General features: G+C 39.9%; 1 protein-coding gene across 5 annotated transcripts in view; it reads left to right on the top strand.

Moving 5' to 3' along the window:
* The first annotated feature begins 5,083 nt into the window (after positions 1–5,083).
* Positions 5,084–23,223, top strand: part of FOXP1 (forkhead box P1) — a 375,390-nt gene continuing 357,250 nt past the window's right edge. For 4 of the 5 annotated variants that reach the window (XM_025456558.3, XM_025456571.3, XM_025456567.3 and 1 more), the window contains exon 1: positions 5,084–5,181. The gene's annotated coding sequence lies outside the window, so the exon portion shown is untranslated. The remainder of the gene's footprint in view (positions 5,182–23,223) is intronic. The other variant, XM_049098140.1, reaches the window with a different exon arrangement.

The following is a 23,223-nucleotide window of genomic DNA, read 5'->3' on the forward strand; positions in this document are numbered from 1 at the left end:
AGTTTTATCAGAAAGGAAAGGTAGTTATATTTACTCCAAAAAATATAATTGGGAAGTGAATTTTTGCCCAAGTATTGTTAAGAGTATACCCATTAGTTTACTCATTGCCTGTGGTTACTTTCTTACATCAAGGACATTGTTGAGTAGTTGCAATAGACAGCTTACAGCAAATAGTCTAAAATATTCACTATTTCTCCCTTTACAGAAAAAAGTTTGTCAATCTTTGTTCTAAAATATGTCTAAAGTATAGCAAGATGCCTTACAGGTATAGTTAACTATCATCACATTAAGAATGTAAAAATATGTAAAACATTGATTACTAAACAATTAATATGATCTCAGCATAGCAGTATATATTTTTTTGAAATATGGCTTTTTTTTTTTAATCACCAAGAATATTTGAGCCATATTCCCTTTGTTGCTGGCTTTTCAAAACCTCTACAGAAGTTTCTGACATTCTACCAATTGGATTGTAATTTGACACTTTCCCCTCATACATTTTATTAAAAATGTTCTATTTAATTTTGGAGAATGTCATAGAATTTTTTCTTTTATAAGCTTGAGCCAAAAATGTTTGCTTTAGAAATAAGAATTTTCTATAAAATTTAGATATTAAAAGGTAAGAGACTTTTCAATTAGGAAAATGTCATCTGGATATACATTTGCACTCTTGGCTTGTATTTCATGTCTTACAGGCTTAGTATTCTTATCCATAAAATGGGAATCAAACCTCCTCACAGGGCTGTGAGGTTAAGTAAGGAAAGCTACACCTGCTGCATTTTCTATCCTTAGCTTAATTAGAGGAGCAAATAATCACTGCTCTGATTTTTCCAAATTTACAGTGCCTCTGTTTAGGGCTGGTGGCCTAGAGATTCAAGTATAACTTTGGAGCTGGGGAAAAATTAGAAAGATCTCTTTATTATAAGAGATACTGGCAGTTACCGTGAACATTTCTGAATTTCAGAGCCTTAACTGGGTGCAGTCTTATTTCTTAGGAAGCTCAGCCTGGTGCTGGCTGGTGAGGAACAAGGAGGTGGCTCTCTTACTCATTGTCATTCAGGGACCTTGGCTTATTCTCTTCAGCGACTCCACCGTCTGCAGGAAATGGGAGTTCTCCACTGGACCTCTAGGTATACAGTTAAGGGAAGAGAGGACATTAGTGATGTTCAGGAAGCTTTAGAGTCAGAATGAAAGTAACATACCCACTTTGATCTATTTCACCAGAATTTGGGCACAAGGCCTCACCTAACTGCAAGGGAAGCTGCGAAATAATATCCCATCTCTGCATCTAGAAAGAAGAAAGAAATTTGATGGGCATCTAGCTAGTCTCTGCCACACACTGGCCATATCTTTTTAGGTTATTGTGGAAGATGAAAACTTACCATAAATAAACTGTACAGATACCAATAATCTGAGAATCTGTAATGGGTACCCATGGAAAGAGCATCACTTGGAAATAGCAATGCTCATTTGAGAGAATTAACCTGTATACTTGTTGAAAATACTTTAAAAAATTAACCTACCTGGGGACACCTGCTGGCTCAGCAGTTGAGCACCTGCCTTTAGCTCAGGGCATGATCCTGGGGTCCTGGGATTGAGTTCCACATTGGGCTCCCTGCATGGAGCCTACTTCTCCCTCTGCCTATGTCTCTGCCTCCCTCTCTCTGTGTCTCTCATGAATAAATAAAGTCTTTAAAAAAAAGTTAGCCTGGGGGTATCCCTGGGTGGCTCAGCGATTTAGCGCCTGCCTTTGGCCCAGGCTGTGATCCTGGAGTCCCGGATCGAGTCCCACATTGGGCTCCCTGCATGGAACCTGCCTCTTCCTCTGCCTATGTCTCTCTCTCTCTTTCTCTCTGTCTCTCTCTTTCATTCCCTCTCTCTCTGTCTCTCATGAGTAAATAAATAAAAATCTTTTAAAAAATTAAAAAAAAATTAGCCTGGGATCTGAATTTGCTTCTTACATCTTCCATGCCATTTATGTATTTTGGCATTGTAAAATTGGGGATCTATTGTAAGTTTAGAAATACATACTTGAGAAATGTTACATGTGATAAAATTTTCATTCCTAAAGTGATCCACAGTGGACTCATACTTATTTTGCTATTCTGTAAAATCGGAAGTCATACATAGTATTGAGTAGAATTCCTTATCATGATGCCAGAGAGAACATTTGTTGAAATACTACCACTGTTACTTAATTCAAAGTGTACATTTTGCAATGAACCACATCAGGAGTGTTTTCAATTTTTCAGTACCTCTAGTAGATCTAAGCGTACCTTTTTTTAAAGTTACTCATTTTAAATTATGATTATATGAATATTTTAGGATTATAATCACCATAAAATGAAGGACAGAATTTATCATACCAAAATAGAAATTTAATTTAAAGTAGAAAGAACTTGATTGCAAGGTTTAGTAGACTAGAAATATGATGTATAAGAGGATATTGAAGAACACTTTTGAAAAATCCCCTCGGTAGTACAGTTTTACAATAGATTTAGAAAAAAAAAAACCCTCAGGTTGTATTTAGTGATGTTTGTAAAGATCTTAGTTTCGCAAAGATCAAACTTTTCTAATGTTGAAAATGCACATTAAAGCAAAGAACTTTTTGGTCATTTCCTGAAGAAATAACTCCCCCCCCCCCCCAAAAAAAATCTATTCAGTATCCTAATGTTAGTCAAATTTATTTGAGATAGGAGTTTCTCTTGACTATATTGAGATCCAGTGGCCTTGGTCAAGAATCAAGATTGTACATGGACATAGGTGGTTAAAAATATTTCTTTTAGTTTTCTTGGGACTCATGGCATTTCCTATTACCTGTCACTTTGTCCTTGACGGTGTTTGAGGTAGAAAACAAGTTGAGTAGACAAGGATAGTTTCCCAATCAGCTCTTCCATATTTTTCTCCAGTCTTTCTTTGTTATGTTACAGTTCAAATTTACTATTCATGAAACACATTTTATCAGTGACCATATCAGACAAATGGAAGCTAAGCGCTGGTTAGTATGTTGAAAATAAACACGAGGGTTCTCATTAATGTCGCTGTCTGAATAATTAGTTGAGCATCGTGTACTGAGCAGCAGCGAAAGCAAGCTGCTTCTCACTGGAACGACAGGCTGACAGCCACGTCTTGGAGTATGGTCATTAGTGTGCCCCACCATCAATGTCATGTTACTGTGTCAAATTAGTTAGTGTCCCCTTAGGAGAGAAGCCGGACCTGCAAATTATCCTCCCACATCCCTGGAAATGGTGTTTGCGAAACCCGCGATCAAGTGTGAGCAAATTATTAACACGGCTCATAAATTAACTAGTTTACAGGCTTATAACATTTTACAAGTAGATAATAAAGGCTAGAAAAGTTTTCCAATTGCTTTGCCCTGATGTTGCCCGGCTGTGATCTGCCGACTTTTCCTTGAGGAGCCCACGGCTGATAGTTTTTTTTTTTTTTTTTTTTTTTTTTAAGAGGAGCAAACACATGGAGTGTCAGAACAAATGTTTGGAAAATGTAGACTTTAAAAGGAAGCAAGTGTAAACCCATTGAAAACAATATAATTAACTTCGTTATCTCATTGCTCTGATAAGTCGATGACAATGGCTTTCTTTCTTGTGGTGGCAGTTGCTCATTAATGAGTTCACCAATTAAGTTTGAACGATTACAGCCTTTGCCAACTGAAATTATCTTTAAAAATATTTTTGATTCATTCTTAGCCTACTCTTAAGCTGCCTTGTTAAAGAGGGATGATGCTAGCACAGCATGTTCAACTCATGTTAGAACGAAGATTCTTAAGCCATAATATGTTTGGCAAACGGTTTACACTCGCATAGACAGCTCATACCTAGAAAACATAATGTGGACCAATCTGGCCTGAGTTTATCTCTTATCAAGAAGAGGCACACACCGGGAGCACCACCCCTTAACTCTCTTCTGAGCTCTGGTAGACAGACAACCCACATAGTTTCCGGAGATACGACGTGACTATTCAAATCATAAAACTTCATACATCTCCTTTTCAGTTTCAACTTCTCTGATTAGGTTTAGAAGACGTGTCGTTCGTGGATTTTTGTCGGGGTTTACTGTTGAGAGCAACCAGCACACGTGCACACAGACGAGCTCGGGCCTTCCACTCATTCTGGAGTTCCGTTTCCCCGTGTTACCGAGCCCCGGCCGTCCTCTGGAGGGCTGCACAGGTGGCATTATCATCCCCAGGATCTAGGCAGAAAAGGCCTGGCGTGCAAAAAACCTCACTACTGGCTGCTATTCATAAAATCTTTCTGAAACTGCTTGAGGATGAGTTGACTTACCTGTCAGCAATTTCATCTTACTTGGAATTGGACTTGGTCAGTATCCTACTAATAACCCAACCGAGCCGTGAAAGCTCCCAGCCTCCGCACGTGTGCACTTCCGCAGGGTGGCTGTTTCCACGAGAAGGCTGTGTCCCAGCCTCCCCCTGCATTTGAAGTGCAGCGGGAAGGAGAGCTGGGAGCTGTGGCAAGTGAAATTTTGGGTTTGGCTGGCAGGAAAGAGAGCTTGTCTCCCCCTTCCCCCCCACCCCCCCAAAAAAAACAGGGTACTTGTGTGCACGTGTGTGCATGTGCACGATGTGCACGTGTGTGCACATGTATTTATTTCCTCTTGCCATTTCTACTGAGATGTACTGAGAGAGACTAAAAGCCTAAAACCCCAAAGCAAAACCCTTGCTAGGACTCGGGGTTCGTCTGGCCCTTACTTTTCAGAATGAGTTAACATTGTAATGATGAGAATTTATCCTAAAAAATAAAAAAAGGATGGGCATGAAAGGAGCCAGACCTCCTAAGGAAATGCCTGTGCCTTCACAAGTGACAATCTTCTCAGCCATGTACCATTTTGCTTCCTTCTACTACATTCTCTGATAACCACACACAGTAGGAGCCGATGAAATGCTGATTCTGTAAGGGGAGAGGCGAAGTAGATGCTTAGATACGTGATTGCAGATGGAACGTGAAAGTCGTATGTCCATAAGGAATGCCTGAGGTTTATATGAAAGCCTTGCTTTTGAAGCATCGCACTTGGCCTTTTCCGTTAACCTCTTCTATTCTCTGCTTGCAGTGTCCCTCCGTGTGTTGCAGTCCTGTGGCATTATGCATGCCCCCAACCAGTGACTCCCAGGCTTTTTATGGCTGTGAGACACGATAAAAGTTCAGGGTAAGTGGCCAACAACACTAGTATTGTGTCCCACTTGAAAACTGCGACCCACCTTTGCAGGTGACCCTGTAGTGGATAACAGTAGTTCCTCAGAAGGTAACGGAATGCCTCATTATCAAGCGGGACTTCCAAAGCCAGCGGGAATAGGTTTGTTGTCCTCTAAGCTAGCTTTATGGCTTTCAAGAATAGGATCTATAACTTGGATCGTATTTGTGGAAAGGTGATCTCATGCAGGGTCTGCAAATTTTGTCTCTGAAACTGCCAGATGATAAATGTTATCAGCCTCCTGGGCCATACACTCGTGGTTGCAACTTTGTAGTCAACTCTGCTGATGGGGAGTTGACAATATGTAAACAAACGGGTATGACTGGTCCAATGAAACTATTTACAAAAACAGTCAGTGGGCCATATTTGGCCCGCAGGCCGTGGTTTGCTGACCCCTGAGCTAAGCATCAAAGAGGGTAAAGAGGATAAAGAAGGTCCCTCACTGGGTAGCAGTTCCTCTGATCTCGAGCAAACCATTTATCAAGAAGAAACGAGAATAAAAAAAAAAAAAAATACCTGCCCTGACTACCACGCAGGGTGTAGTTTTAAGGATGAAACAAGGTATAATGTATATGAAAGCACTTTGAAAATTTCGAAACTCCTTACAAACATAATAGATGGCTCTCTACACTCATTCTGGTTCACCTAGTGGAGTCTGCCTTCTTCACCCTTTTAATCATATTGGGCTTTCATGAGCTAAATGAGTGTGGGGGAAAGCTCTTTTATTTTCTAAGTAATGTGGTTTTTCTGTACGTTCCTCCTACTTTGCAGTTGATGGACAAGCTGTTGAAATGTCTCTTTAGTATCAAATATGGGTGAAGGACTATATGGGTAGATTATGGCAGGCTAAAGATCAAATGCCAATGAAGAACGATTAAATTTCCTTTAATCATCAGATTCTGAACATGTTTTAAGATCTTCCACCTTTAATATAGTCCTTAATAAATAATAATGCTTTGGATGTCTACAAGTATGTTTGAATTTCACAAGTGTTGCATGTCAAAACACAGAGACAGGTTCAGCAAATATGCTTCCTGGACTCGTGGTAGTAATTAAGAAGAAAAGTCATACTTAAACAAACAGCTTGGTGAATAGAGGAGTAATCAGAATCCCAATTCATGAATTTTCTGATTTTTTTTTTTCAGAAAAAAAAATAGGGTAGTCTTCAGACACATTTTCGTATCATCATGTCATGTAAGAATGGTTTCCTTGTAACAGATTCACAACCATATAAGTTTTAAAAAATGACTTGCATATTCTCTCTGATAAAAGATGTTTGGGGGAGAGCACCTGGTGTTTTCTGTCTTTCTGCTCTGCCTTCCTGTTCAAGTGTTGTTCTGTTCAAGATCACATTGTGGCTGCAGGCTCTCCAGCCATTGCCTGTGCATTCTGAAGAACAAGGCAGAAGTGCAAGGAACAAAAAAGAGTAGTCCTCCTGGCTGAGGCAGGCCTCTTTAAAGAATTTCCCTGAAGTCTGAATAACTTCTACTTACATCTTTTCAACAATCCCTAACATATGAGCGTCTGAGAAGTATATCCTCAGACTTGAGAAATTTGTTGTCCAGATAAATTCCACATTCTAACAGTAAGAAAGAAAAGGTAAATGGTTCCCCAGCCACGGTTGTGATTACTTATACAAAACCACAATGTGAATTTTTCTTACGTTTTCAGTGAATGTCTTCTGTCTTCCATTGACCTGGGTGTATAATCTTTAATTTGAATTTTACATGTTTGAATTTCGGTTTCTTTGATTTTCAGTGGAGATATATAGCTCAGTAAATATTTTAGGAACATAGTATTCTTACTAAAAGTGCCATGGCAAATCTGAGGAATGAATTTCTTTCCCAAGAGCACTGTCAACCAAAATTTAAGCTTGAGAATTTTTTTTTCTTTTTTAAAAAGGTATTTATTCATGAGAGATAGAGAGGCAGAGACATAGGCAGAAGGAGAAGCAGGCTCCCCATGGGAAGCTCGATGCAGGACTTGTTCCTGGGACTCCAGGATCATGCCTTGAGCGGAAGGTGCTCAACCACTGAGCCACCCAGGCGTCCCAAGCTCAAGAATTTTTTAATGAATTTTCTCTCCTTTGAATATAAGCTTTTTTCAGAGCTTGAGTTCTAGCGACATGAAACCTTATGCCCAAATCTGTTCATGCCAGTATGTGCAGGGGGTATTGCTGTTGGCTTTGCACTGTCCCTCAAAGACTGGACAATGCTACCTACCATGCATCTCTGTGATTTGCTCGTCCTCACGTCTCTGCTGAAAACTTAATTTTGGATAATGGGGAAGATAAGACCCCTGTGCAATTTTTCTAAGTCAGATCGGCTGGTACGTTACTCTTAGGAAAATTTCTGTCTCAAAGGATGAGTAGAATGAGACTTTTGTATGCTTCATTATATAGTGTCTGTCTGTACCAGCCTATGATAGATGCTCATGAATCGTGATAGTTGATGCATACACAAATATTACCAAATGCCTGCTGTGGATATAGGGCAGCAGTGCTTAAGAGCATCTGCTTGGAGGTTAAATCAGCCGAGGATCAGATTCCACCTTTTCCACTCAGCGGCTGAGTGATGTTGGGCAAGTTACTAAACCTCTCTGGGCTGCTGCCTCATGTGGGAGGTGAAGATAAAAACAGGAACAGCTCCCTGTGAAAAGTTAGTGAGGTGATGCTTATAAAGAACTTAGCACAGATCCTGGTGGGTAACAGGTGCCAGCCTTGTGCTACACACCTCAGGTAATGTGGTGGAAATCCCTGCCTTTGAGGAGCTTTCACTGTCCTGTGGCTGGTTCATTGGTCATCGTCTCACTTGTGGACAACGTATATTTCACAATCCATTGCTTCTAACCCATATTCTCTTACAAGTTTAAGTAGAGCCTTGGGAGGTGGCTTTGATGCCTGTCTTCAAGGACCCTGCAGCCACGTACACTGCTGGACAGCCCTGCTAACAGAACTTAGATCTCCAGGTCCCTTTTTGACGATTTCCCCTGAGAGGTGTGCAGTTCTTTTTTTATTCCGTTTTTTACTTACTCAGACAGTGGGCCTGCCTAGCAAGCAGAATTCACTAACTGCTTTCAAGTTGGTATTGCTGATGATAATCTGAAACTCTGTAGGGTTTCACTCATGCAGGCTGATGCTACATGATGTCGATCTCACCCTGCCTCATCCTGGGCCCTGCCTCTGTGCTGAGTCTGCAAAGCAGGCCCTGGTCCCCCACTGATCTTCTTGGTCACAGCCCTCCAAGCACAATGGCATCTGCTCACAGAAACTGCTGCATGACTGCATCAGAGATGGCAGCTGTGTCCATGGATGGCCCTGTTGGCCATGTGTCCCAAAAATGGTGGCACCTACTTGATGGTAGCTGTCCCTTGAGTGGCAGTTGACTCTCTGGAAATAGTGTCTCAAAGATGTTGCCTGTTCAAGATACTCTTGGAAGCTTTGGGCTTTTGCAGTCTGGGTTCAAATATTTTATTTAGACCCCATTGCCGTGCTCAGATGCCGTAAAATCTCTGTTGCCTCTGGGCCGTGGTATTCTCTACCTGGAACAATTTCCCTGTTTCACAGGCTTGTTCTCTCATTCCTTATTGCTCAGTTCAAATATCAACTTCTTGGGAGAGGTCTTCCCTGAAGACCCACACTGAAGACTTACCTCCTCCCCTTCTCACTGTCCTCCATCCAAGCCTCTAGTTTGTTCTGAATGTACCTGTTTCCCATGTAATGTGCACGCGGCAGGTCGCCTGATTCAGTGTGACTCCTCACTGCAGACAGTGCCCAGTGGGTGGTAGGCATGCTCACAGTTAGTAGTTGTTGAAATAGAGTCCATTTGGGGATTTCCCTGTGAATTCCTGTATTTTCATGATACCTAAAGGGACTGCATCTGGATGAGAGAGGAAGAGAAGAAATAAAACCACACACATCACCTTTATTATAGGAATAGAATACTGCCCCTGGGTTTTCTCTGGAAAGTTTCCACTCTGTACTAAACAAGTCTTTGATACTCTGTGTGTCCCATCCAGAAAGGGTTATACATCATCTTCCCTGTGAAGACAGAATCATTTGCCATTTGGGCCTAAAGCGTACTGTGGGTAGAACAGGTTAATTAAGGACTTTGGATTCCAAGATCAAATCCCAGCACTGTCGTTCACTGGCTCTTTGTCCTTTGACAAATTACTTTCTCTTCCTCTTTCTGGGCTTTTACTTATTTGAGCCATGGGTAATAGCATTACCTCGCTCATAGTATTATTGCAAGGATTAAATGAGATGATACCTATACAGTGCTTTGCACAGAGCCTGGAATAGGATAATATGATGCTATTGATTTAGAAAGAACAGTAGAGGGGATCCCTAGGTGGCTCAGCGGTTTGGCGCCTGTCTTTGGCCCAGGGCGCGATCGTTGAGTCCCGGGATCAAGTCCCGTGTTGGGCTCCCGGCATGGAGCCTGCTTCTCCCTCCTCCTGTGTCTCTGCCTCTCTCTCTCTCTCTCTCTCTCTATATATATATATATATATATATATATATATATCATGAGTAAATAAATCTTAAAAAAAAAAGAAAGAACAGCAGAGGTTTTTGGGAGGGACGCTGACAACTCATTGCACTTTCTTGCAGTAGTTTTTAAAAAATTGGTAAAGATGGTGAAGAGCCTTGATTTCCTATGAATTTGCTCATGTTCCATGCACTGAAATAACTTTACAAAGTACAAAATGAGCACAAGTAGGATGATCTATTTTTATATTGGTTACTGACATGTTGACTCTTGGATATTTATGACCAGTTTCAGATGATACAAATTATAAACCTAAAATGCTGGGAAGGTTCAGTGTTTGGAACCTGACCCACATCCAGAAAACCTTAGAAATGTGGCAGTCAGGGGGACCTGGGTGACACAGTCGGTTAAGCATCTGACTCTTGATTTTAGCTCAGGTCATGATCTCATGGTGGTGAGATGGAGTCCTGAGTCACACTCTATGCTGGGGGTGAAGCATATGCTTGAGAATTTCTCTGTCTCCCTCTGCCTGCCCTCCCTCTCCTTCTCCCCTTCTCTTAAAGAGAGAGAGAGAGAGAGAGAAGTACATTAAATAAATAAACAAACAAATAGGTTTGGAGTTCAGAGTGCTATACTGTCCTGAAGACACCTGGTTGGGATATGTTTTATCTGTAAGTTAACCAGAGGTGGTTTGATCTCCTGCCTCTTGACAGACTGCCTTACATTTCCTGTAAATTCTCATTTTAAAAAAATTATATACTTGGTGCATCTGTCCTGAAAATTTACGTTTCTTTTTTGAAAGAAAACTCGAGTCTACATAGATTGAAAGGAAGTGGGTCTACATCTACATCTTTCACCTGCTTACAGATGGTAGTCTATTGTTGCTCTGTTGTTTGAGTGTGTGTGTGTTCATGTGTGTTGTTCATTGTGCCTTTGTTGTATAAAAGTGGAAGCAAGTCTTTGTATCCCATTTTGGTGGCAAAGATGACTTAAATCACATACTCTTATTTTCATGATTTATGGAACGGCTAGGGTTATCTAAGAACTTAAAAGACCCATTAATTGTATTAACTTAGAATGTGTACCCCCTCAACTTTTACAAAACATAAAAGAACATGAATAAAATACAGTTTAAGGCATCAAATTTGGTTCCTGATACACTGGTTTAGTAAAGAAAAGCTAAAATTCAGTTTCAGTAGAGGCTAACAATTCAGGAAAAACTTTTATCAGGCGGATGACAGCCTTCAGAGTGGTGAGACTCAGCCTTCTTACATCTCTAAAAACATAGAACACTCCTGTCTCCAAATATCATTTCAGAAGCTAAAACAATAATCACAAGAGGGGAAACCGATCTGTGTAAGAAGAGACTTGCTTTGTGCCGTGGACGTAGGAGGCTTGGCAGCGTACGGCAGCTCTCGTGCTGCTCTCTTCTTGGTACCCGGGTGCCTGAGAATCAGTGGGAGAGGTTAGGAGCTTTCTGATGTTTTGAAATGTTGCTGCATGTCCGGGTGCGGTTCGGTGTGGCAGTCTCGCAGTGCCAGGAGTTGAATATCGCTGCCAGCTCTTACCGACCATCAATAGACCTTTCTCCCAGGACGTTGTCATCAAGAGAGGCCGTGCCTCGCCTTTGTCCCTATCTGTCCCACATCATTCATTAACGTGACACAAATCCATTCTTCCCGTCCTGGCCCACTTCTTAAACATGGCAATTTCCTGAAATTCTACTCCTAGAATAACATGTGCTTAGGACTTCTCGGTTTTCTAAAGAGATACCTAGGCCTGGAAGAACTTGCCCATGGTGTTATCACCTGTCCCTGCCTCCACTGGGTTTCCTCTCTCTCCTGTAAAAAGGAATGAGAGGTAAAAGGAGAATTTTCAAAACTCAAGAAGAACCTAATTGTGAGAAATACCAATAAACAACGGTTGTTTGAGAGAATAACTCTGATTCTTGAGAAGTCGACTGTGGAATGGCTACTTTTGCTGAGAATTTGATCTGTGTCACCCGTGATTCCTTTTTTTTTTTTTTTTAAATATTTATTTAGTCACCCGTGATTCCAATTGTGTACGGAGTCACCCACAAAAACTCTAGGAGAGTGAGAGTGTTTCAGTTCTAAACATCTGTTGTACAGATGAGGAAACGGAGGCACAGTGAGGTGAAGTGACTTGTGACTCACTCGGACTTCTTTGCTTATCAGGAGCAGAGCTAGGATTTGAACCTGGGCGCTTCTCGTCTGGTCCCATGGTGCCATGGCTCTTAACCACCATGCTTTATGGTCCTCTTTGTGTAGACATTTCCCTGGGGTGTTGGTTTGCAGACATTGTTTTATTTTAGTGTGCATCTTCCACTCTGGGATTGCTTTGCTTGTATGCTGCATGTTGAGCCTTGATACTTCACTGCCACCTAACAGGCCCCATTTGATCTTTCTAGACTTTTCCAAGTGCTTTAGTTCTTTTTGCTGGTACAATAGTTAAGGGAAATAAAAGCATGTTCCAATATGATTAGGAATAGGGGCAACCACTTCATTGGCATTCTTCTAGCTCTAGTTGAATGTGCCTGTTAAGACATTTTCTCTCGATCTTTGAGTCATTTTTCTCTGGTACATTATTCTAATTAACCTCATCTCTGTAGCCCTCGTTTTATTTCTTATTAGCCTCTGACCACCCAACAATTGATTTGTTCCGCTCAATCACCTGTGTGAAAAAGTGTGGCAAGTGAGCGGGTCTCCTTCCAAAAGCAACAGTCGTGTACCTGGGGTGTTTTCCTAGCAAGCGGTTCAGAATGTCCCTTTCGTTCTTAGGATACATTCACCTGGAAGGCTTTTTATTTACTAGGGTGAAGCCCTGGGATACTTAGAGGTAACACCGACTAAAAAAAAGCTAGAAGGTTTTTAGTTACTTGGTTGGGAGAGTTGCAGGTTTGTAGGCTCTATGCCAAGGACTTAGACCTTCAAAAACAAAAATGTTCGAGTTTTAAAAACATATAGTGAAATATTAGGCTTGAAGAAATATGTAAAAGCCAGTTGCAAGAGACCACAAATCTAAAAAAAAAATTTCCTTAAGTTGGAGGTATCCATGTCTCCTTTTTAACACAAACAGTAGATCATTTTTAATGTGTCTGTGTCTTAACATACTGAGCCCACCATTTGTTAGGTCTCTCTGGTTACTTGTGAGGGGCATAGGTATAAAAGAGATTTAATTGTCTCATGATGCTGAAAAGTCAGATAGTAGAACAAGCTTCTGGAATATCTGGACCGGGGAGTTCAGATACTGCTATTAAGTCCTGCCTCAGTCTCTTGGCTGTGCTATGTTCTGTCTTGGATTCATTCACGTAGGCGTTTACCAACTTGTGGTATGGTAACCATTCAGGTCTGTTTTCATAGCAACTCCAGCAGAAGGAAATCTCTTCTTGTGAGTTGTAGTAGCTGTCATAGAATTTGGATCTTCCTGGTTCTGTGATTGGTCCAGTGTGTGCTGTGTGCCTTTTGCTACAGCAGTCTCTGGGGCTGGAGCAGGACTGGGTAGGGGGAAGTGTGAAGCTGTGCTTGGCCTTGAGTGGGTCACATGCCTCCCTCAAGAGTTGTGGATGGACTTCACCCTACACAAGGCAATGGGAAGTGGGTGAAGGGGGGTGCTGGTTTCAGAATAAGGGGGCAGAATTCTGGGAAGATAGACTATGCATATGTGTCCTATAAGTCACAGTGCTCAAGGCACAGTAAAATACACAGGATTATAGGATGGAAAGAACCTTTAAATATCACCTAGCCCAGCTATGCATGATTGAATATCATGTGAGATTTTCCCCATGAAGTTGTCTGCCCAATAGTTGGCCATCTCCAATGGCATTCACTACCTCGAAGGTAGGCATTGCCTTAGACATACGACCATGCCTGTGTCCCTCCAGAACCTGGAGTTTATTCATTGCTGTAATCTTCCTGTCTGTCCTTCTGGTCAGCCTTCCATTTACTGTCTGTCACCGTTCTAGGTCCTAAAGCAAGATCCTTAATTTCAACATACTTGTATCTGCAAGGTAGACAGAAAGGTCAGTGATAATACAATGATATTGGAGCTACAAGAATACTTCTGGATTGTATGTATGTGGTTGCGGGCAGGGGATGGTTGGAAATCTGCCCAGTGAGACCCGGCTGGGCCCCCAGAAATGAATAGGAGTTTCCAAATGACCAAGGGAAAAATGTGACTTGTAGATTTACCATCTCTTCAAGGATTAAACTTTACATATGGAATTAGATTTGAGTTATCTAGGGAAAATGGCTTACGTACTATCAAAGCCCAGCTAAACTACATATCTTTTAGGACATACTAATATGTTAGCTATGGAAATGGCAAGCTAGTGATGCAGAAAATTTTTGTATGGGTCACCCACGTGACATCTTAGAAGTTACCCTGATCTCCTGTCTCCTCCTAAGTATGTAATAAATGAATGGATAAAGCTTCCATGGGTAAAGATTTTGGTCAGTAAAATTACAGACTAAATTACTAAATTCTTAGTAACATTTCCTTAAGACTTTTGAAAGGACTGGATATTGTTTGTTTATTTATACACTCTGCTGAGCAAAAAATATTCTGAATCTCAGTTTTCATATTTGATACCTAAAGATAAAAATAGTACCTTCCAAAGGATTAAGGTTCATACAGAGAATGAATAACTTGGTCCCTATAAAACACTACATATGATGCTGGTACTTCATAAGCACTCACTGGATGTTATTATTATCAGAAGACATCTATGATTTTCACCTCATAGGCTGTCAAATGCTTTAAAAGTAATTATATCACTAACTAATAACCAGTTGATTTAAAAATGTTTTTCTGTGTACCTTGTAATATATTTTTTATTTGCACGTTACTTATAAAAATTAAGGATATTAAAGATGGTGAGATTTAGCAAAGAACTTTAACTCCACATGCTTTGAATGCTTCCCTGAATTAATAATTTTCATGTCCATCATATTTTCTCCTTGGCCCACAATTCATCCCATATTTGGATCTTGGCAAATGATGACTTGGTTAATTAGGCAGTCTGTTAACTCTGATTACTAAGTTATAACAGATCAGTGTGGAAGCATCACTGTGCAATTTGGATTAAAAGGCTCTTCATTTTATCAAAACAAATTTACATTTATGGATAAGTATGTTGAAATGCATTAGGTTACAATGATGCGCTTCATAAGGAAAATTTAAAAGGGGTAAAGAATTATTTCCTTCTACAAAGTTATTTCTTTATTATGACATTTGTCATATTCTTTTTCGCCAGGAATATACTTAAAAGCTTGGAATTTTCTTTTAAAGCTTAAAAATTATAGCCGATTTAATCCCTCTATTATACAGATATGATGGATGCAGTGCATTTTCATTTATGCATAGGTTAGTGTAGGGGTACATGCTTACATTCCAGTTCTGACCATAGTAGCCTCTTGATACTGGACTGGATTAGAGACGTGAATCTTGACTGTGCTGGGGGAATTAGTAGGTTCTATTAAGGCTTGCTCTCTTTCACAGCCGAAGGCATTGACAGTTATTGAAGAGGATTGGGCTTTTGTAGTTCTTTTTCTTCCTTGTCTTAGGCTTCATTGTCATTGAGGACAGTTGGTTATCAAACTCTTGCTTGCTTTCTCTAGCTCTGCCTCCCTTCTTTTCCTTTCTTAGCACCTAATACTCAGCTCGTAGAAAATGAGAAAAAAGAACACAATAATTTCCCGAATTCAGCAGGCTTTGAAATTTGTGTTAATTACCCTTCAAGATGCTATCGGATACCAGAAGCATTTGGAAGATAGCACCTTACACTTCACTCCCTTCCTGCTCTACACACAGATTCTTGTGTGTGCATGCACACTCATGTACACACACACACGGAGCACTCAGTAACTAGTACCTAGGAGGTGTTTAATAGTTATACGTTCAAGACCAATGGTGGGCAAAGTTGAAACACTGACAGCCTCCCACCCCCTGATTCCTAAGCTGCTCTTAGAACTGATCTAAGAGCTGGGACCCTGTCGATTATTGCAATCCCATATGGAAAAAATGGAGTTGATAAATTTAATATTTATTTTTTCTGTAAGCTTACTGAAGTCTGACCTTTATGAATTTCTGTGTTCTAGTTCCATGGGAAGTAGAAAAAGCAAAGAGAGAAAATATTTTTGAGGTTCAGTGAACTTAGTATTTTGTTGATGGCTCATACTGACATGACCAGAGGGTTAGAAATAGGAAACCTTATTAGTTCTTTAGCTTTATTCATTCCACGTAGCATTTATGCAAAAACTGCCTGTTCTAAATCTAGAAAACTTTGCTGATGTTGTAGGTAGAAAGGTTCGCTTAGCTCAGAATGGAAGTTGGTGTTTTATGAATTTGATTATGTTCTCCTAATTGGGAACATTTAATAATAACCATAGATGACTCTCCTTTTGTGGAGGGGCTTATGGCTGGTTGTTCAAAGGTAAAGTGATGTTTGAGCTCTAATTTGACAGATTTGAGCGACAGTCAGCTCAAATAATTCAGTTTTCCACTAGTTTCCCTACCTCCCAATTCCTTCCAGAAGAACGAACCAAATAAGGAATTTTTAAAAACTGAAACCATTTTGGATTCTATGAATTCTTATATTCGTTTTCAAAAGAGATAGCTTGACAGAGAGGTGCACTCTGGGACTTTTATGTGTGAAGTAAATCCATTAGAACATTATTTGGTATTTTTTTTAATTGGGTTTTATCTACCCAAACGATAATGGGTATTCTAATAAAGTCTTGCCAGTATAGCAAGAGAACCCTCTGGGAAACAGCTGCCTAAGGAGTGACATTCACTTGTATGTTCAAGCTTCCTTTGGGACAGAAATTCTTTTCCCCACACCAGTGGTCCCCGGGAAGTAGAAAGGGCAACTTTGAGAAATTTTCTCGATGGCCTTTTTTTTTTTTTTTTTTTAAATAAATGGGCCTGTGGATAGAAGTGAGCAGACTTACTGGACGGTTGGATACTATTACCGGGTGGTTTTATTAATTACATTTATTCCTTTAAAATGACCTTGGATGAAAACAACCACCCCTTCTGTGGTCATGGTTAGCAGATGTTTACCGTAATTCTTTGCTCAGTGAAAAAAATGCCTCTTCCACCCAACAAAAACAGCCACGTTTGCTTGGCTAAATCAAAACTTTGGCGCTTGGGTCTTACTTTATATATCATGGCTCCAGTCATACAACCTTTCCAAGTGTGAGGCTTAGCTCACTCACTCCGACATCTGCGGGAGAGCTTTGCTCACAGTGATCTATTATGTGAGTGCTTAATTCTTATACTGTTTTTGGCGTTCGCCCTTCCTCATTGAAACCCATATTCTCTCTGCAAGCCCCTCTTGTCTTCTATAAACATGTTAGCCGCCTTCATTTTAAAAGATTCCCCCCACACACACTCCTGCCCCGGCTTGATGGCCATTTAAGTGAGGGTTTTGCTCATAGAAGTAAAGTCAAGGTTCACTTCCTGATATGAGAGTTTGGTTTTTGCTGGGCTGCCTCTGGAAGAGAAGGCATGTCCTTTCTTTCTGTTTTGTGTTTGAAAAATACCTTTTCTTACTGCATTTGAGGCCTATGTAAACGCCTGTCTTGTCTGTTGATCTGTCTCTCTGTATTGCCAGTTCCTGTTTGGTACAAGCACTAAGTGATCATGAATGTTTAGGTAGTCCCTGCCTGCACTTGCCATTCATGGTTTAATAGGTGTCTCAGGAGCAGCTCTCTCACCTGGCCTGAATTTCCACGCTGAAGAATGCCCGCTTGCTCTTTAGCAGTACTGAAAGGAAATGCAACAGCAAAGCTTTGCTTTTCTTGGGAAGCTCCTCCCTTTGGAATGGAGAACTCTGGGTGGCTCTTCTTATTTTGTTTCCATTGCCAAAATAAGCAGGGATCTTGCATAACACCAGGGTAGGAAAAAAAGAAGTAATTTTAAGGAAAACATATGTTCATGTTGAAAAAGAGGGAGCTAGAACTGGACAGGGGACAGTGGCCCACAAAGTTAAAGACATTTTTTTTAAATTCAGGTTGGACAGTAGGTTTTGGTAATTGTGGTGTATCTTATGAAATAAAGAATAAGTTGCTTCCCCACATCCCCAAGTCTTTGATCCAATTAAAACGAAATCTTGGGAGTGGGAGACCAAGTTTGGTAGGCTGGTTAATTGATACATGTGGTAGTTGGAATGGATCCAGTCCTGTACTTGTTAAATTATTTTCCTATGATCTTAGTTAACACTAAATGATTTCCTTGGAGATCACTTGGTTTGAGATGCCTGCCCTAATCTGAAATCAGTGCAGATTTCAAAATGTGATTCTTATTTGGTCTGACTCTAGGAGAATGAAAGAGAGGTTTGCAGATTAAAATGAACTGAAGGGGTGGGGGAGAGTAAAATAAAATGAACCCAAGATGTCTACTCCAGCTGTTTGGTTGATTAGTGGACATATTATTTGTCCTTTTAATGGATTTTAAATAATGTTTCTTGGTAGAAACAGAGCAGACCCTTTTAGTGTTGCGCACTGTTTGTGGGTGGCACATTTTGAAAATGTAGCTAATTTGCTAAAAAGAAGAGAATAGGAAAAAAAATAGAACTAAAAGAAATCCTTGACGTTTCTGATTCATCTATTCTCAAGGTCTAGAAATGTCAAAACTGGGGGAAAATTCAGTGAAGTTCTTTTTTCCCATTATAAACTGAACACTTGTGTCCTTAAAACATAGCTGGGAAGGAGATAGGGCCTAGAGCATTCTGGGTACTGGCATGTGTCTGCAGAGCCAAAGCCAGAGGCATCTTGGATGGGCTCACGTAGATGGTTGACAGGAGTGTGTGGTAGCCCCCAGATTGGAGAGTCCTGACTCTACCTGGAACTGACTCTTTGTATGTGTGCTGCTTTCTCAGCTGCCCAAAAAGCACATCTAAGCAGAGGTCTGCTGGGTTAAGATCTATCACAGAGCATGCCCCTTAAAGGGTCCTGCTTCCCTTGAGTGCTGATTACAAGTAGTTTTGGAAAGTGTAGCAGAGTGGATCCAGGCTTGTGTTCAATATGTGTGATTAAAAATAATCTAATTAATATTTAAAAACTTATATTAGAAAAAGCCTTACATATATAATATATATTTTAAAACCGTACATATATAATACATATATTTAAAAACCTACCCCACCCTTCCAACGAAAAGGGGAAGCAAAGCTATGGCAAGTATCAGATTATTCTTGGATGTGGGTTTAAGGTTCAGTTATTTTGGTGTACTCCTTTTTCCTCCAGAGACCTCAGAAGGCATTGTCAGTAGTAACTGAGTCATTTTGCTGTTGGATAAATGAAGTTAAAAAAAAAAAAAAAAAAAGAAAGAAAGAAAAGAAAGAAAGAAGAAAATCAGAGTATGTCCACACAAAAATGGTATTTTGAGTTGGATTTTCTTTCATTCCTTATTGTGGGCTACATTCTTGGGTTTTTTTTAGTGTTTTTGTCCTTTGAGATCAATCAAACTGTAAATGGTGGCAGATGCCATCTCATTATTAGTGGTTAGTAGGAAAGGCCCCAAGGAAAGTGTGAGACTACACCTAGAAATCCCCAAAGCCTCGTTTGATAATAATAATGTAACCATTTATCGGGTTCTTCCTATATATCAGCTACAATTGTGAGCAGTATGCTGGCACTATTTTATGGAATCCTTGTAAATACTGTGAAGTGTAGACACTCTTATCACCGTATTTTGGATGAGTAAACTGAGGATCAGTGAGTTTAGCTATGTTATATTGCCCAGGATTACAGAAAAAGCAGACAAAACTGAATGAGGTCTAGAGTCTAGTTAATGGTAATATACCTATGCCAGTTTCCCGGTTCTGTAATATTTTTGCAACTTTCTATAAATCTGCAATTCTTTCAAAATTAAATTTAAAAAAATGGCAGATTTTACACTTGAATCGAGTTCTGTTTTCTTTTGAAATCCATATGATTCACTGTGTTGCTTTTTTTAGGTCACTTGACCATCAAGAAGACGATCTCTGCCCCATTATCTTTCTAGGGGCAGCTTCAGTTCACCCAGTTGGGACATGTGGCCTCCCATGATTTGGGTGTAGTTTTAGGAGCCAAAATTCATCCTTTACTTCTCCTGTTTTCTCTTCCTTATCATGGTCTTCCACACTCTCCTCCCTCCCCCCTCACTTGTTCAGTTCTTGATAGAGAGATCGGTAATCATTTATCTTGAATGGTGATGGTCTGACAGTTGAGAGTAGTCTTGTAATGGAGTTTTGTAATTCCTGGTGTGTACGTGGAGATGCATGTGGATATGTATTAAGGAAAATGCTAACAGTAAGCTATAAGCATTTACTGGTTTGCAGCTTGTAAATAGGATAAGCCATGAAAGTTTCCATTCATAAGGCTAGTTATTTATGTATCAGAAAAACTACCAGATTCAAATCCAGAAACCTAAGTTTTAAAGCTGTGTCCTCTGCTAACTTGTTGTCTGTTTCCTCATTTAGGAGACTGTTGAGAAGAGAATGTACCCAAAGCTTCTGTGGATAAATAATGTGATATTCTCTGTAACTTCAAACTCTTTACTGAGTAAAGATGATGGTTGCAGAAGTTGCTCGGTATTATAGCTGGAAAAACCAAGTTTGAGGGATATATTGATGGATTTGTTAACGGATTAACTCAAACTAAGACTTTATTTGAACTCTTCTTTTTTAATATGGATGTTTACGTTACACATTTCCCTGTGAAAACTGCCTTACCTGTGTCTCGTAAGTTTTGATGTGTTATTTCTTTATTTTCAGTCATCTCAAAGTATTTCCTAATTCCTTTTTGACCTGCTGGTTTTTTAGGAGTGTATTTGATTTCCATATATTTGTGAATTTTCCAAACTTCTTTCTTCTTTCTCTTATTGATTCCTAATTCCATTTCTTTGTAATTGGAGGACATACTTGGTATTATTTCCATCTTACTTATTTAAACGTACTGAGGTCTGTGCTATCCCTTACCTTATAATTACTCTTAAGAGTGTCCCATGTAATCCCTGGGTGGCGCAGCGGTTTAGCGCCTGCCTTTGGCTCAGGGCGCGATCCTGGAGACCCGGGATCGAATCCCACGTCGGGCTCCCGGTGCATGGAGCCTGCTTCTCCCTCTGCCTATATCTCTGCCTCTCTCTCTAGCTCTCTCTCTGTGTGACTATCGTAAATGAATAAAAATTAAAAAAAAAAAAGAGTGTCCCATGTGTACCTGAGGAGAGTCTATGTTCTGTTGCTGGGTGGAATTTTCTATAGATGTCTGCTAGATTTATTGGGTTTCTCTGTGTCATTCATGCCTTCTGTTTCCTAGTTGTTCTTCTGCCTTGTTCTATACATTTTTCTTAGCGGGGTATTGAATTCTCCTGGTATTTCATTGGATTGTCTTTTCCTCTCTTCCTGTTAGTTTTTGCTTCATGTACTTCAGGACTCTGTTTTTAGGTAAAGACTTTCTTGGGGAGACCAGAAAAGAGCACTCTTGTGTCACCTCCTTTCAGGACTAGAGATTTAGAGTTTAAAAAATATACCATATTGATGAAAAAGCTTATTAGCTTTATGATGGAGCAGCTCTCTGACATTGATGGAGGCATTTAGGCCACATTTTCACATGTAAAGGGAAATGGAGGATCGATGGCTTATTTATCCTTTGTATTTTATTATTGTAAGTGATCACTAGGTTCCAGTTGAGGCCAACCCAACATTGTTTGTCTCTAGTAGTAGCTGGTGACTGGGAGCTTTGACTGACCCAGATGTAATTCAGCATTTCATCTCTACTCTTCACTTATACTGTGTAGACATGGACTAACTGAATACAAACATGTTCCATGAGGAAAATATGCTTTTGGGTTTTTGGTGGTTTCTTTTTTTTTTTAAGCAAATAAGAATAAAATGCAATTTTCTCGTTGTTTCTAATCCTATGACTCTACAGCCCTTTCTGTGTGTAGGCTGCATGGCAAACTCCAGGTGCATCTGTCATACAGAAATTGCTTTTCCCCCCAAATACAGAAATGTGAAATAAACCAATTTGGGCTCAAGTAGTGTATGCTAGATTTACTTAGTATCTACCGAACATCTCCCTACACTCATTGTATTAGGACTAATCATAGAGTTAGAACTGCCTGGTTTCTGCACAAATGCATATATAGCTTCTACTTAGGCCATAATACTACTCACTGATTGTTTTTGCTAACAATGTTATGGCCAAGCATTTAATTTTTTTCTTTTCAGCAGTACTGTAAATTTGTTCTAGACATATGACAGTTGGAAAAGCAGAGAGTGGGATAACACGCACACACACACAACACATGACACACACACACACACACACACAGTCTTACATACTTATACCTAACAGATTATTCCTCACTGAATACATTTTAAAAAGGCATTTATCTTTGATTTCTTTATTTCTTTTGCTTTTATTATCCTTAGCCACGTTTTTGGTGTTCATCAATGAGTGATGTCATAGTTAAGCCATGCTTTTGAATTCACTAGGAATGAAATACAGTGTTGTTAAAGAGATTTCACATATATATTAAAAGGCATTTTCTTTTCCTGTCATTTCTCTGAATAGTCCATAGAGTTGATGACTAGTGGAGGAAGCCATGCAGTTCTGTATCTTAACTTTCTCTGAGAAAGGAATTATTGTCTTTTGTCATTTTTTTTTTTTCAATGTGTGACCTCCCTACCTGCTGGGTTTCCCAACAGCTGTCAGCTAACTACTCCAGCACCATACTGCTACCAGCATTCCTGGTTCACAAATAGGAAGTAAACAGAAAATCTTGCTAATTTGAGCCCAGTAGGAACCTTAACACTGTAATGAGGGGACTAATTTTGAAAGCACAGACGTAGCTCACAAAATGAGAACCAAATTTTTAAGCGGTCTTAAATAACTAATTGAGAGTAAGAACGGTACTTAAGGTAGAGTGAGATACTGACAGATTGAAGAGTCACAAAAGCCAGGGAAGGATGCTGATGGAGTCTTTGTAATTATGCAGTCTTCCTTGGGCTGCCACCAAGGCTAATCTAAGCGTGGGAATGATAATGTACCTTAGAGGACAGGTCTGTGGTTGAAATGCTCTTGATAGATTTTGACAAATTAAACAGTGGTAAAGATGTTTGGAAGTTTTCCAGGTCCTTACCATTATTTATGTCCGGGAACTAGAAATCAGTGGTTAATTTGCAGTTCTTATAATTTTTATGATACTCCTGTTGTTGTAAATTTAGCCGTGTGCGGCATCAGCTCAGCGGGATACATTTTATGTTGTCTGCTACCTTTTGACATCATAATAGATTTCAGTTGCCAAATCTTTCTTGATAGAATAAAATGTAAGAAAGAGCTTATACAGACTCTTTGGATCATATCCAGACACACACAAACATAAGATGGACTTTCTGAGATTGAAAGGCTCAGATTGGAAGAAGAGGGGAAAGGTAGGTCCTGATAATTTTCAGTTTTGTTTTTCTTCTTTTTCTTATCATTTGCCCATCACCCATTCTAACGTC

The sequence above is a fragment of the Canis lupus genome, chromosome 20 (assembly GCF_003254725.2).
Source record: "Canis lupus dingo isolate Sandy chromosome 20, ASM325472v2, whole genome shotgun sequence".
Lineage (NCBI taxonomy): Eukaryota > Metazoa > Chordata > Mammalia > Carnivora > Canidae > Canis > Canis lupus.